This window comes from Halyomorpha halys, unplaced genomic scaffold (genome assembly GCF_000696795.3).
Source record: "Halyomorpha halys isolate HHAL.00 unplaced genomic scaffold, Hhal_1.1 Scaffold475.1, whole genome shotgun sequence".
Classification (NCBI taxonomy): Eukaryota; Metazoa; Arthropoda; class Insecta; order Hemiptera; family Pentatomidae; genus Halyomorpha; species Halyomorpha halys.
In genome coordinates, this window is record NW_027104738.1 from 1 (window position 1) to 15,211 (window position 15,211).

Sequence of the window (15,211 nt, forward strand, 5' to 3'; positions counted from 1 at the left end):
ATTAATTTAAAGTTTCTTTTGCAGGCTATTCTGCCCAGGTCATTTTCTTTATTATAAGTTAAAAGCCTATTTTTTAAAATTTAAAATCATTAATATTTTAATACCATTATAAATGGTTTGTTATATGGTAGTGTATTAATTGTGGATAAAATTATATAAGAAAAATTAAATATTAATATTGGCTAGAATGGCCGAAACGTTGGACTGGTAAAATAAAAGTGTTGAGACAAAAATGGATACAAATTTTTGATTTATTTAATAAATAATTACCTTGTCTCAAGAAATTGAAATAATATAATATAATTAAAATATACATTTTTATTTATTTTTTTTAATATACGTGTAATGCGAACAATAATCAATCATACCAATTTTCTGCCGCCTAACCCACGGTTTTCTTCATATTTGTTGACCGTATATACAATCAAATGATGTTTACATTGTAAAAATCTATCAGAAACGGTTTTCACTCCTTTTTGAAAATAAAGTCGAGTTAATTCGTCAATGTCCTGTAGTTTTTAAGCGGTTTATTACAATACATAATTATTAGTCGTCTGCAATTACTTGTCAGGGCGGTGGCTAAAAATAGATTGTTTTCAAGATTCCTCACCTCTTCACATTTTCCATTTATAGTGAACCTCTACGATCCAAGAAGGTAGTTATGGATTCAGTACTTAGTAAGGAAGCACTGTTTTTAGAACAACGGTAATACAAGGAGGCGATTTTTTCAAGATCACGCTCAACCCCCAGATTTTTGTCCCAATTATGGTACCCACGTTATGAGACTGGGTGGATCTCAGGAGGGCTCTTTAACCCACAGGGTTGACTTAAGATTACATTGCAATAGAAAATAATTATCCTAGTTGGATTCTTAGCAGTATTTTACCTTACCACAGTGCCATTTCACTCTTTTCTTTTATAATAGACTCTTATAATCTTATACATTTTCTAATTGCAGTTACAATTTTCAATAATGACTAAACCATTACACATCCTATCATCACATCCTACCACCATAACCTTTTTACCGTTTACGCCTCACTCTCTATCTGGATTCAATTTAGCATCCATATAATTCTTTATTTATCTGTTTACCAAAATTTATCAATCCTCTTGATACTTTATTGAACCATACATTCAGTTTATATGTATGTATACATAGTTGACCGTAAAAATCGATATATAAGAAGACGGTCAGGGTTGCGGTCGCAAGAGAAACAAAAATAGTTTACAACTATTTATTATCTGACGTTTTGCCCCACTTTGCAGGGCTTCATCAGGGCTAAAAAGATACAAAATGATACAATGATAAGAATAAAAATACAAAGATAAGATACAATGATAAGAATAAAAATACAAAGATAAGATACAATGATAAGAATAAAAATACAAAGATAAGATACAATGATAAGAATAAAAACAAGTAACAATGGTAAGAGTAAAATTTCTTTATAAAAATACGTAAAATATAAAGCTAAAAAATTACAGGAGATGCACATAAAACAAAAACAATACCGGGAAGGAAAAAATAATAATAATAAAAAAAAAATATAGAGATAAAATAAACTATGATAAAATAAAATAAACTAGATAAAATAAAATGGGCAAAGAACAAGGATATATACAGCAAGTAGTGATAAAGATATGATGAAAAATGGAAAATGATAAGAGAAAAATACAGAATGATACAGTACATGAGTTATAACATGATAATAATAATAACTATAATAACTAAGTAAAATTAGAATGACACATATCGTTACTAATAATAGGACATCATACTGAAGAAAAACAATATAGGATATAAGGGTACATACATTCAGTTATTTCCTCACTATATTCTTGTGACCATTTCCTCATATTTCTTACTACTTCTATTAATAGTAATTTCATTATTTATTCCTTTAGTGATACATTTTCAATTCTATCATTCATAAGTCTAATTTTTTATAATAATTTATAAATACGCTTATCGTTTTATCATATTTTACAATTTTTGTTTTTATTTCTCATTTGGCCCTGATGAAGCCCAGCCCTTCCTCAATGTAGGGCAAAACATTCGTTGCTAATAAATAGTTTTCTGCTATTTGAGTACCTTCTTTGGCTCTCATTTGGAACATCTTTTAAAAAAAAAAATTTTTAAATACACTTATGACCATTATTTGTTGATAAAATTTCTCTTCACTTGCAATAAAAAATCACTTATATGGTGGTGCATTTAAAAATCAACTAAAACTAGGAATCGGCGCGGTTAAAAGGTTATCGAGACTGGGAGAAAAAAAGGGCAGTAATTTTATCCCAATTTTTTTTTATTACTTTAACAAAAAGTATAAAATTATTAGTCTAAATCGATGAGACTGTCAAGTATAAGTGAATAACAAATAGTGGCTGTTCCAAAACGATAAAAAAAAAAATTAATTTTTCATTTGGAGCTCTATATCTTTAAAACTACTAATGACACTAGAAAACCTAAGAGAACATCATTTAAAGTAGAGTAAATTTTCTTTATTATGACCCCTAATAGAGCTATTCAAGTTCAATGACTCCCGAGATATAGATTTTTAAAAAGCAACACTTCATAAAAAATTCATTGAAAAATCAGTAGCTAGTGAATTTATTTTGAGAGATCTACATCTCAAAAACCATACGACGTACAAATCTATATTAGCACTCAAATTAAAGCCAATTCAAGTTACTATAAAGTAGTTTATGACGTTTATCTTCGTATGAGTAGTAGTTTTTATGATATTCAACAACATATATTCATAAATGTTGATTTTTAGTTGTCGGGACAATTTTTTTGATTTATGAAAAAATATATCTCAGAAACCTTAAGACGTACAGATTCTAGCAATCAAATTAAAGCTAGTTAAATTTACTACAAAGTAGATTATAATGTTTATCTTTGTAGGAGTACTATTTGTTATGATGATTGACAAAATAAATTCACGAAATGTTAATTTATAGTGGTTTGAATAAAAAGTTTGATTTTTGTACAAATATTTCTCAGGAACCATTAGGCGTATACATGTCTACCAGCACTTACTGTAAAGTAGTTTATGACACGTATCTACGCAGCAGTAGTAGTTTTTATGATATTTGAAAATTAATATAAATTTTGCTCATGAGATTTTCTCCGAACTACAAATCAATTTATTTTTGCAAAAATAGTAACTACTAACGTGGAAAAACATTTTTTCTTTTTTGATTCTGTAACTATATCACGTCTTGAGATAAGTACTGTAATTATATAATCTACAGTCCCTCAATCGTAGGCAGCTGGACTCACAAGAACACCTGTAGGGGGGGGGGGGAATCTGATCAATTTGTCAGAAAGAATTTCACCTGCCTGAAAATTCGAGTTGATTAAGAAAAAGAAATCTAATGAGATGATAAAACTTTATAATTAATTTAAAACACAAACTTTATTTATCATCCATTATTTCAACTATTTTAATTATTTCCAAACGTTTCAGCCCTTAGGCCATTATCAAGGATATCATAAAATATTAATCAATTTTACTTATATTTTATTATTAGCAATATCAATTTATTTTCATAGTACAAAATTATTGTATCCAGGTTCAATTTTTTATTATGAACTATTATGACCAAGTTAAAGACATTTATATCTATTAATTAATATTACAAAATTTTATTTAGTAGTCTCTTTTTTTAATTTGATAAATTACTAAAATAACGGTAATCTACTTGCAAACAATTATAAATTTATTTTATTTTAACTATTAAACAAATTAGCCTATAATCACAGTTTTATTAAAAAAATGTACCTTGAAAAGGTTAGGTCTCTGTTATCAATAATTTCTAGTGTTTAATCTATTTCATCACTACTTTATATCAATCATATTGATAATTTTTAATTGCTTATTTCTAATTCATGTATGAGCTATTTTTTCTTTATTTGGCATTTTGTTTTTTATAGGAAACCAAGAAATAAATTTATTTGTTATTTAAAAAATATTTTTGTTTATTTTGTTATCATATTGTTTGAAATTAAGAAAAAAAAAAAAAAAAAGGAATGACTTATTAATGACATAAAACAACCGCGTCGTTTATTTATAAAATCTAACTATAATACATTATTTGAATTGACTTTCGGTGGTTTAAAAAAAAAACTATTCAGGTTTAGAATTTACCCAAATTTATTACTATAGAAGATATTGTAATTTATGTCTTTTATTCAGCCAAATTTAGCTCATATTCAAGGCGACCCCTCGCTGAAAAAAAGGCAATCCCTCCCGACACGCCCCACTATGATCCTCAGTTAGCGACGGTCTTATATCAGTTTTGAAATACTTGCTTAAAACGACTGGAGGAGACTTAAGGCAGTTAAATCGAGTATTATTAAAAAGCGCCTGAAATTGGAAAACGGCATAAATATAAAGCCAGGGAACTTTCAACTCGAAACACTGTTCTTTATCCAAAGAATATCGGTTAGTTCTGAAGAATAAGTGATTAGACGATAAAATAACTTAATTTTACATTTTTTGAAGTATATAATATTAATGAGGTGAAAATAGTCGATCGTAGATATATAAGAGAAGATGTTTGGGGGGTGCCGTCAGCAGAAAAACACAAAATCACAAAAGAATTATTTATTTGTGCTGACGTTTCGACCTAATTTTCAGGTCTTCATCAGAGAATTATTGGAAGAAAATTCTGGCTAAACACAAATTTATTGACTCAAGTTATCAGAATTTTTTTCCTATAATTCCCTGATGAAGAGCTGAAAATTAGGTGGAAATGTCGGAACAAATAAATAATTCTTTTGTTAATGTTTTTTTTCTGCTGACCGCACTCCCCGAACATCTTCTCTTATATAATATTAATTTTAATGAAAAACATTTATATAAGATGTTTTATATTAAAAGTTTAACAAGATGAAATATACAAAACTTCATACTTTTTTCCGAGTTGAAATTATTATGCCTAGTATCAACTTGAGAAATGAATTTGGAGATAAAACTTTTTATTCCTTTTCCGAGGAAAAATTTATTTCTGCTGATAAGAGAGTTGCGCGTGATTACGTCTTTAAAGACCGGGTAGGCGTCAAAGGTTTGACTTCCTTTTCCAGTCCTTTTTAAAACATTTCTTGAGATGAAAATATATTTACGCTTACATAATACATTCAAAATTAAATATTTATTTTAAACATAGAACTTTATAACAATTTTTATTGTTATTGGCGTTAGATTATCATAATTTTATTTTACTTTTCTTTTTAATAATTAAATTAAGATTTTTCTATTTTTTTTCTTTAGAAGGTTACTTTATATTTTAAATAATACAGTAATACTTTTACTGGTTATAATTTCATGGAAAATATGTTAACCCTTAAATAATTTATATGCTTTAGTTTCTTTATTGGCATACCAAGGTATATTCGCTCATTAGTCATAAATTGTCTTTAAACATTCTAATTAATTTTATCCCAACAATCATGGACAGGCTGTTCTATAGTCTATGTGTAGCTATGAAAAAAGAAAGAACAGTTATATTTAGGCAGTTGGTGAAATGATAATAATTCACAAAATGTAGTGAACTAAGTGTTTTACAAGTATAGAACTCGAGTTAATGTTGAATCCGTCAGCTGTTACTGCATGATTTTTATTTTTTAAATTAATGTATGACTCTTATGAAAGATTATTATTTTGAAATTAGGAGCTAATGGAACAATAATCATTTTAAAACTCGATAATTCAAGAATGTGCCAATAAAATATTAAAACGACAATTTATTAAAACTTAAATATTTTTTTAAAACATAGTCTCTTGTTTACCATTTCATACCATATATGTTTCGCTAATTTTCTTTTACTTATTTTTTTAAAATAATTTAATTATGCCTCTTTTGGGTGTTTTCCCCTCTTATTTATATAAAATTTATTTATTTAAATAAAAATTAAGTTATTGCTTAACATTTTTAAGGATTTTAGACACTCTACAAATTACACATAATTGTTTTGCATGATCCTTTCTTAGAATTACCATCAGTCATACTTTCATTAAATGATAATGAAATAAACATATAATATTTCTTATAATCAACAAAATAGTTAAAATTTAATAAATATAACAATAATAATCTAACGAATCCGAAAGTTCGATGCCAATACCACCAAACGCTCTCTGCATACATCCTTCCAGTGATGTCCATCCAAACCCAATTCCACTAAATCAGCTTTAACGCCATCCTCCCATTAACGTTTCAGTCTACCCCTCGGACGTTTACCCGTTGGTTCAGTGTTTAACATTTTAGGGATCCGCTCGTTACTAAGCCCTACAACCTTACACGCCCATCTTATACGCCGAAATGCTATAACTTGAATTTTAGGTCCCTTAATTCAGCGTTGTGTAATCTTCTAAATTCTCCCGTTGATTCATCCCTTTTCTGTCCGGATATTTTGTGCGATACTTTATTTTCGAAAACCCTAAGACGCTGTTCATCTTTTAGTGTAAGAGGCCACGTCTCACATCCATAAAGAACAATGGGAAGGATAATAGTTTGTTTTTTTTTTCTGTATAATAAATATAATACAATCCTAAATTGTATTTATGTCGAAATTAATAGAAGAATTAATTTTGCTTATCATACACCTTCAATAGATTGTTATTGAATAGGACTAGAAGATATTTACCTTCTTAAAAAGGTCTGATTTTTTTTATATATAAAAAATAACATTAAACTCATACTGGTTATAATTTCAGGGAAAAAATGTTAACTCTTAAAAAAATCATTTACTTTATTTCCTTTATTTATGGTTTTATTATCCTATACTGCCTGTATTATTACACAATATCACTTGAAGCACTACAGACCAAAACTTGTTTAGTTAATGAAATGAAATAGAAATTTAAAAGATGTGTCTACAAAACAGGGATGGGACATAATCACATTGGTAATAATTGAACAATAAATTATTTTTTAACAATTTCGCCATTACAAGATCATCTTACGATTTTTTTTCGCATTTTTTAAAAAAAATCTTAAGTGGAAATTTTAATTAAAGAACTCGAAGCCGAAATTTGATGAGATAACTCACGGTGGGCTGATTGATAAGGAAGGTTTTAATTGGACTTTCACAGGCTGTTGATAAAACAAGTCAATTTATCAGGGTGAGGACACTAAGGCAATTAGCCAAGGGGGAAATGAGAGGGGATATTTCTTCTCTGTCGGCAGGGAAATTATTCAAGTGTTATTCAAAGTCTTTATTTCCTTTAATAATTATAGAAATTAATTATAACTGGAAAAACGAGTTGTAATGTGGTATAGATATTACTCGTATGATAAAGAGTTGTATTGAAATAAATTTCTAATTAAGATGGCTATGGTTTCATAATTTTGTCAGATAATGTTTTACTAAGATTTAGATTCTAGGAATTTAATCATTAAATTTTTTTTGAGATGTAGAAATAAATGAAGTCCTAAAGTTTATATTGGTAAATATAGAGAGTAAACTGGAAAAATTCTGTATTCATAATTTTTGATAATCGTATTACTATTTTATTAGCTTTGTATTATTCTTTACAATGCTTATGAGACTCTTTTCGTTGGAGCTAGTTAATACTTACTGAATGAAATATTATTAACCTCATTTTTAATGAGGTAACTTACAACTGTATCGTAACCGATTAATATTGTGAAAATTTATATATAAATTATTTATATATAAATATAAACCTATGAGGGGTTAAAAGTACAGTACTTTGTACAGAAGTATTGTCACAAGACCACGGTTATGCAAGGAGGTTATTTGGTCAGAATCATGTTCGAACCCCAGATTTTTACCAAATTAAGGGTACCCACTTCATATGGCTGAGTGGACCCCGAAGGGCTGACTACAGTGAAACAGAAAATAATTATCTTCCACGGCCGGATTCGAAACCAGGTCCTTGGAGTAGTACAGTGCCTTTATATTATAAGCCATCCGCCCCCCAATAATTATATAAACTATACAATCTTTAATTCTCTATACAATAAATTTTATCAAATAAAAAGTACAAGTTAGTACAAAGATTTTTTTTAAAAATATATGAGTGGGCAGTTATGTCTGAACCCTGATAGAAAGATTGAAGGGTCCCTGCCTCAAATATTGATACTCTGAAAATTCAGAATAAATAAAAATACAAGTGTGTGATCTTAAAATTGATTGCATTTTTATTAAAATGCACATAGAGGCCCTAATATTTCAAAAATTAGAAAAGTTAAAATAATTCAATATATGATTTTTTCGATCTTGAAATCCATAACATTTTAATATTTTGCATCTAAAAATCAAAAAAAGTTAAAATAAATTAATACGTGCTTTAAAATCGTCAATATTTTTATTTTCTGCATCTCAAAAACCTTTTTTTTTTTTAATAATTTATTTATTGATATTTACAACTGTATACACATATATACAACAAGTAAATTTGCTGTAAGTGACATAGTAACATGATAAAAACATGTGGAGAATCTACCCACTGATAGAACTCAAGATCTCGAGGCCATCTTCTTTTCAGACGCCTAGGAGGATTTATAGGTAATGAAGGAGAAGCCAGGTTAGAAACAAGAGGATTTGGGTGGTTGAGAAGTTTATTATGGAAGGAACGGTATCTGGTTCTGGCCAAATCGGCAACATATGGAACATTGAGGTCCTGATGGATGACTTGATTTGTGACAAAGTAAGGAGCATTAAGGATTTTGGACTGTAAGGATTGGATTCTGGAGGAATTTGATGGTTTAGTGGAGCCCCAAAGCTCAACTCCTCCAGATAGGCCTTATAATAGTAATATAGATCAGTCTTTTGTAATGGATTGGCAATTTAGTCCGTTTGTCCAGTAAATGTTGCAATAGTCGGAATCTACGAGCAGTTTCTTGTCTTTTTAGTCTTATATGAGGATTCCATGTCAGTCGTTTGTCGAGATGTAGTCCTAAGCAACGGATCTGTTCGACAGGAATAAGTGGGGTATTATTAAAGGATATTGTAGGGGAAGAGGTCATGGGTTTACGTCGAAGGGTAAATGTAATTTGGTGGGATTTATTGGAATTTATTTTAATCCTCCAGTTTTGGCACCATTCTTCAAGGGTGCTGATGTGGGATTGGAAGGTTTGTCAAAAACCTTATAAAGGGACCCTAAAATTATAGAAATTCGATAAGTTAAAAAAAAATATTAGTAATTGAGAGCTCCATTGTATATACACATTAACGCATCAAAATTTTAGTAGTTTTCGAGTACTGCAATGAAAATATTATTCATGAATAACGACTAAATATTTATTCGTAAGTCGGTTGAAGTAACTTAGAAAATAAAATGATTTCCCCATTATTCATAGTCGGGAATAACGACTACAAAATTAGTCGTTAATCGTGAATATTTTATTCTGAATAAAAATGTATTCTTGATTCATTAATCGAACAATTTTAGCCCAGATTCGCAAGATACTTTGAATTTTTTTAAAACAAGTTGGACTCAAAATGCTGAAAATTAGGGGTTAAGTCCAACTTATATAACAATATTTTGAGTTAAAGACTTGACTAATTGATATATTTTATTGCTCATGTAAAACAGTGATAGTCCGAGATTTTTTTGGTATAATTTGAGCTCAAATATTCAAAAAACAATGCTCTAATTTTTTTTATTCAGTCCGTTACTGAATATGTAATTTTATTTATTTATTTGTTTTTCTTCAGAAGGGTGCAATTCAAGATTAACATAAGTTTACGGTTAGCTGAATCTTGACTGTAAAACTGAAGTGATTTTTCCAGTGAAGTACCGTAATTGCACTAACTGTCATTATAAGGAATGCAGTTTTACTGATTGTGTATTCCGAAAAGACTTTTTTTTGTACCCTCTTCTGGAAAAACTTTTAGCAAGTACAAATATAAACAAAAAGAATATAGTAATGCTTAATCATTCTTATATCCAGAGGTATTTTAATATTTGTTGATGTACGTCCACTGTGTGAGTCGCAGGCGAAATTTCGATATTTGAACTAATATTTTTTTATTATTTCACATTATATTATCTATTTTCATATAAATAAATCATTAAGTGCATTAATTAATGCATTATAGAAAAGGCAATCTATTAGACGGCGTGAAACGGCACACTCTATTGCCTTAGCATACCAGTGGCATGGGCCACTCTCTTAAGAAAAGAAGGAAACATACTTAATGAGTCGGTAATTATAAAAGGTATAAATATTTTAAACTGAAGAGATTTAAACCTTTCGGTCTTGTCATTTTGAATTACTTGTATGAAAATTAATATTTTAATTTTGAATTAATTTATTAATTGTCAAAATAATAAAAACTTAATGGTCTCAAAGGCAGAACAGGAGGAAATGAACACAATAAACTGCTAACGGAATAAATAAGTTTCTATTAAAAAAAAGAGAGAGAGGGAGAGATTTTACGACAGCTCCTATTACATTTTACGATTTTAATTATAAGTTACGACCGGTTATAAATTTGGATTAGTTATAAAATGCTAATTTTGATCAATTAAGCAGATGTGTAGAAGTGATTTTGAACTAACAAGATTTAATAAAAATAAATAAATAATCAAGCTATATTAAAAATACTGTAATAACATAAATAAATATACATTAAAGATCCGATTTGTAAACAGTCTTAATCTATCACATTGTAAATAGTAACTGCAAGCTGCTTAACACTGTTGAGGTACTAGTATTAGTAGCAGATCAAGGAGAGTTTCGAATCATTTTTAATAATTCGAGAGTGATATTTTTTTAATAACAATAATAATGAACAATAAAACACGCACGTAGTAATATAATTGTTAATTATAACGTTTTATTATATAAATCATATAGCTTAATCTAGAAATTTCGATTAAGAAGATGGCTTCCAAAATCAATTTCTTTTGCAAAAATATGACAGAAATATAAAAATATAACAGTCTACTAAAATTTACACTTTGTTGTCAACCATGTATTCAGTCATAAACTGTTATATAATTAATTACGTTACAAGAATCTCATTGACGTATTTATACTTCGTGATAGGCTTACCGCGATAGTTGTATCTCCATCTAGTCGGATCCTCCCACTTTATTAATTATGTTCACTACAACGAATTACTGTTATTAATATTCCTTACTACTCCTAGCTTATAGAGCTGTTATATACTTCTTTAATTTTGTTATTCGACTTACATATTTAATTAATCACATATACATTTTTCTTTATATTATACCAATTTTAATTAATTTCAAATTTTTAACATGTATTTACTTAGCTGATTCTCATATCTATATTATTTACTTTTTTCATAAATAAATATATATGAGCCAAATAAAATTAAAAAGAACAACTACTTAAGAAAGTACGGTGAAAAGATTTATTACATGTTCGGTAGTTTAACAGTCATGCAAGTATTAAAACATACCGTTATTTTTTTTTTTTTGGCATTCTACGACATTATAAATTATATTTCATACATTTTTTCTGTGCAACGGTAAACAATACGTCTATATTACTCTTATTTCCAGAAATGTGTTTACAACCTGGAAAAATATTTTTCTTCTCATCTCCTTGAGTCAATATTCAAATCGTTTCATAGTTTATATTTAACCATTTAGCATGTCTAATAAAAATTTGAGATGTTTAATTGTTTCAAATAAATAAATAAATAAAATTTAGAAGATCATTTTTTTAATCGTCATGTAAGCCCTGTCAAGCTATTTGGATGAGGATAAGAGCTATCTGAAATTAAAGACTTAAGTTTACATTGATTTACTGAGTTAAAACAAAATCGATAAAGCCGGTTTTTTTAAAATTGTAAAATCGACTGCATAAAATGGCACTTATAATTAAAGAATAGCTGAGCAGGGATACACCTTCCATAAATATGTTATTTCAAATTCGTACGACTTTTCGTTTTACTTAGATGGGTATACACAGTTGCTTTTCGCATGTCCTATGATACTGTGAGCGTCATCGTAGATATGCTTCCAATTGATCTTATGGCAGATGAACGCAGCATATTCGGAAGAACCGATTGCTCACTGGACAATGTTACCAAAAGAAGAAATGACACTCGACGCTCGAGTGCCTCATCTTCCTGGACCCACCTTATGATTCCTGATATATCAACATGGATATCCCGGAAACACTGTGAGCTTGATTATCACCTCACTCAACTGCTTACAAGGTATAATTAGTTCAGAGCCAAAATAGCCCGCTTCAAATTACAGGACAGATCATCGTGCCCAACTTACATTACGTGGGTGAAATACTGGAATTTGTTCTTCTGTTGTTCAAGTTTTGCTCAAGAAAAAGAAGAGCTTGGCAAGAAATCAATCCCGAAAAACTTAGTCGCTTTGATGATGACTAGGCAGGATAATTGGAGTGCTGCAAAAGACTATGCAAGCAGCGCAAATATACCGGAGACTTAGAGCGCAAGAGCAGAAGAAAGTCAACAGGGTAGCTTAAATAAGATGTCCAGACAAGAAGTAGGTATGATATCCCTTCTTGAAGTAATGCTTAACAGCGATTTCACAGGGTGGTTTTCTAGTAAGTAGGAATCTCACACTGTTGTGTAGCTTTTTATTAGTTACACTTTGTCTTATGTAAGAAATTCCTCTACCCCCTCCCCCCCCCAAAAAAAAAAAAAGATTATGACTTTGTGAACCTCAAAAATATCCATTTGGTCTCAACATTTTTTATTATTTTAACACTCCAACGTTTCGGCCATTCTGACCATTCTCAAGGATCTTATTACAATATCACGGCCGAAACATAGGATATCAACTCAATTGCAGGCCATTTTGCCCATGCAAAATTATTTATCATTAGTCATTAACTAGTGTGCAGTATTTAGTATCATATATTATAGTATTTAGTAACACATTAACTTATATTTAGTATCAATATGACTAGTTTATAATATCTGTTTGAATTACTCATTTTATGAACACTTCACTGAATAAACTTGAAAACTAGAAATGTATATTCCATCGAAAACTATTTATTAAGTGAAGGTTAAAATAAAATGAACATATATAAGAAGATGATCAGGGTTGCGGTCAAAAGAGAAACAAAAATAGTTTACAACTATTTATTTTCCGACGTTTCACTTTTCAGGGCTAAAAAAGATCCAAAAAAACTGAGGATATTACAACAATAAGATACAATTAGGCAATTTTTAAGCTAGGATAAATATTATGTAAAAATAAAGATAAGGAATCACATATAAATAAAAGGAAGGAAGACGTGAAATAGTATCAATATAAAATAAAATGTGATTCCTTATCTTTATTTTTACTTAATATTTATCCTAGCTTAAATTGCCTTATAGTTGTAATATTCTCAGTTTTTTAAAAAATCTTTTTAGCCCTGGTGAAGCCCTGTAAAGTGGGGCGAAACGTCGGAAAATAAATAGTAGTAAACTATTTTTGTTTCTCTTTTGACCGCAACCCTGACCATCTTCTTATATATCAATTTTTACGGTCAACTATATCTACATATATATAAAAGGGACATAATTTACGGATTGATTTAATAAAATATATTTCGTTCAGAAAACAGAAATATATATAGCATTTAAAATTTAGATGAGGTTTAGATTTAGAATAGACCAAATTTCCGGATCGACCCAGAGGAGAAATGTTCAAACGAAAATAAAACATTGATGAGAAGAGCACACGGTCGGACGAATACGAAGATTCCAATTCATCAGAGAGAGACTGGAAATATATCGCCCGGTGACCGCGGGTTTCGCTCAGCGAATGATTTATAAACTCATCCGGGCAGTCAGCCGGCTGTACAAATTTAATAACTCGTGAGTTATCGCTCCTGAGTATATCCCAATTTCGGCATCGCTACCGAATTTCCATATCCATTAGTAAAAGGGGAAAATTACAAAAACCCTACCTCCCCGAAGCATTAGGCCGAATAAGGATGAAAACCTCATGGTTTATGACCATCGGCGTTGTCACAATTTTCCCAGAATGAAAATACACATATCTTTATTAGCTTTCCAGAAGCCAACCTCTCAAATATTTTCCAAATTAGAAACTTGATACAGGAGTATAGACCATCAGTATAATAGTCAATGTGGTATATAAAAAAAAAAAAAAAATCTATTTATAATAACAAATAAAAGTCAACCCTGTGGATTCCTGAGCCCTCCTGGGGTCCACCCAGCCTCACAGGTAAAAATCTGGCGGTCGAGGGTGATTCTGACTAAATCACCTCCTTGCACAACCATTGGTATAATAACAGTACTTCCTTACAAAGCACTGAACCCCGGACCCTTCAAGAGTTGCAGCGGCAAAGATTTTTTAATTTAATATATGATAAAAAATAATTACTGAATAAAACTTGAATTCTATCATTAAAAATTTCAATTTTTGTTACAAGCCAACATTACAACGTATTATTTACATATTAACTGTACAAATCTGAATCTTTCAGATGAACGAATGACTACGGCTATTTTTATGAAAATAAATTTCTTTGATAATTTAATTAATGTATTTACATAATATTAAGTCAGTGGATCAAATTCATTCCTTACTCTCCTTCAAAGGGAATGTGAAGCAAAATGAGGGAGTTGACCACGCCCTTGGAGCTCAGGTTTACGTTGACGTTAATATTAATGGCCACAATTGTAATATAAACTAAAACAGAAGGCACCCGGTGATTGGCTCTTATTCCTCAGCCACGCTCCTGGTGTTCATTACTAGTTTTATCGCTGGAGATTAAATTACATATGCTAAATATTAAATAGTACAGGCTTCTACTGCGTCCTGTTAATCTAAGTTGTAACTAATAAATTTCATTTATGTCAATTAATTCTTAGTTATTTTAACACCGACCGATAGGCGTTGTCATATTAGACGTACTTTTCTAAATTAATAAATGAATAAAAAACAATAAAATAAAATAAAATAATAAACATTAAATTAATTTTTAATGTTTATGTGCACCAGTGATTCCAGAGGGAGGAGAAAGAGGAAAATATTCCATCCCAAAATATTTACAGAAAAAAAAAAAAAAAATGGGGCATTCCAAAATGTTTTTTTTAAATGAGTGATGAATTGTTCTACATAATATAGAAGATTCAAAAGTTTTCAAGACAGTGCAGACGGGAAATGAAATAGGTAGCATTAAATGTTGCCGAGGTATGTTGCATATTAAATGGTAATAAATATTGGCTGAAAATATTATAATATAATAT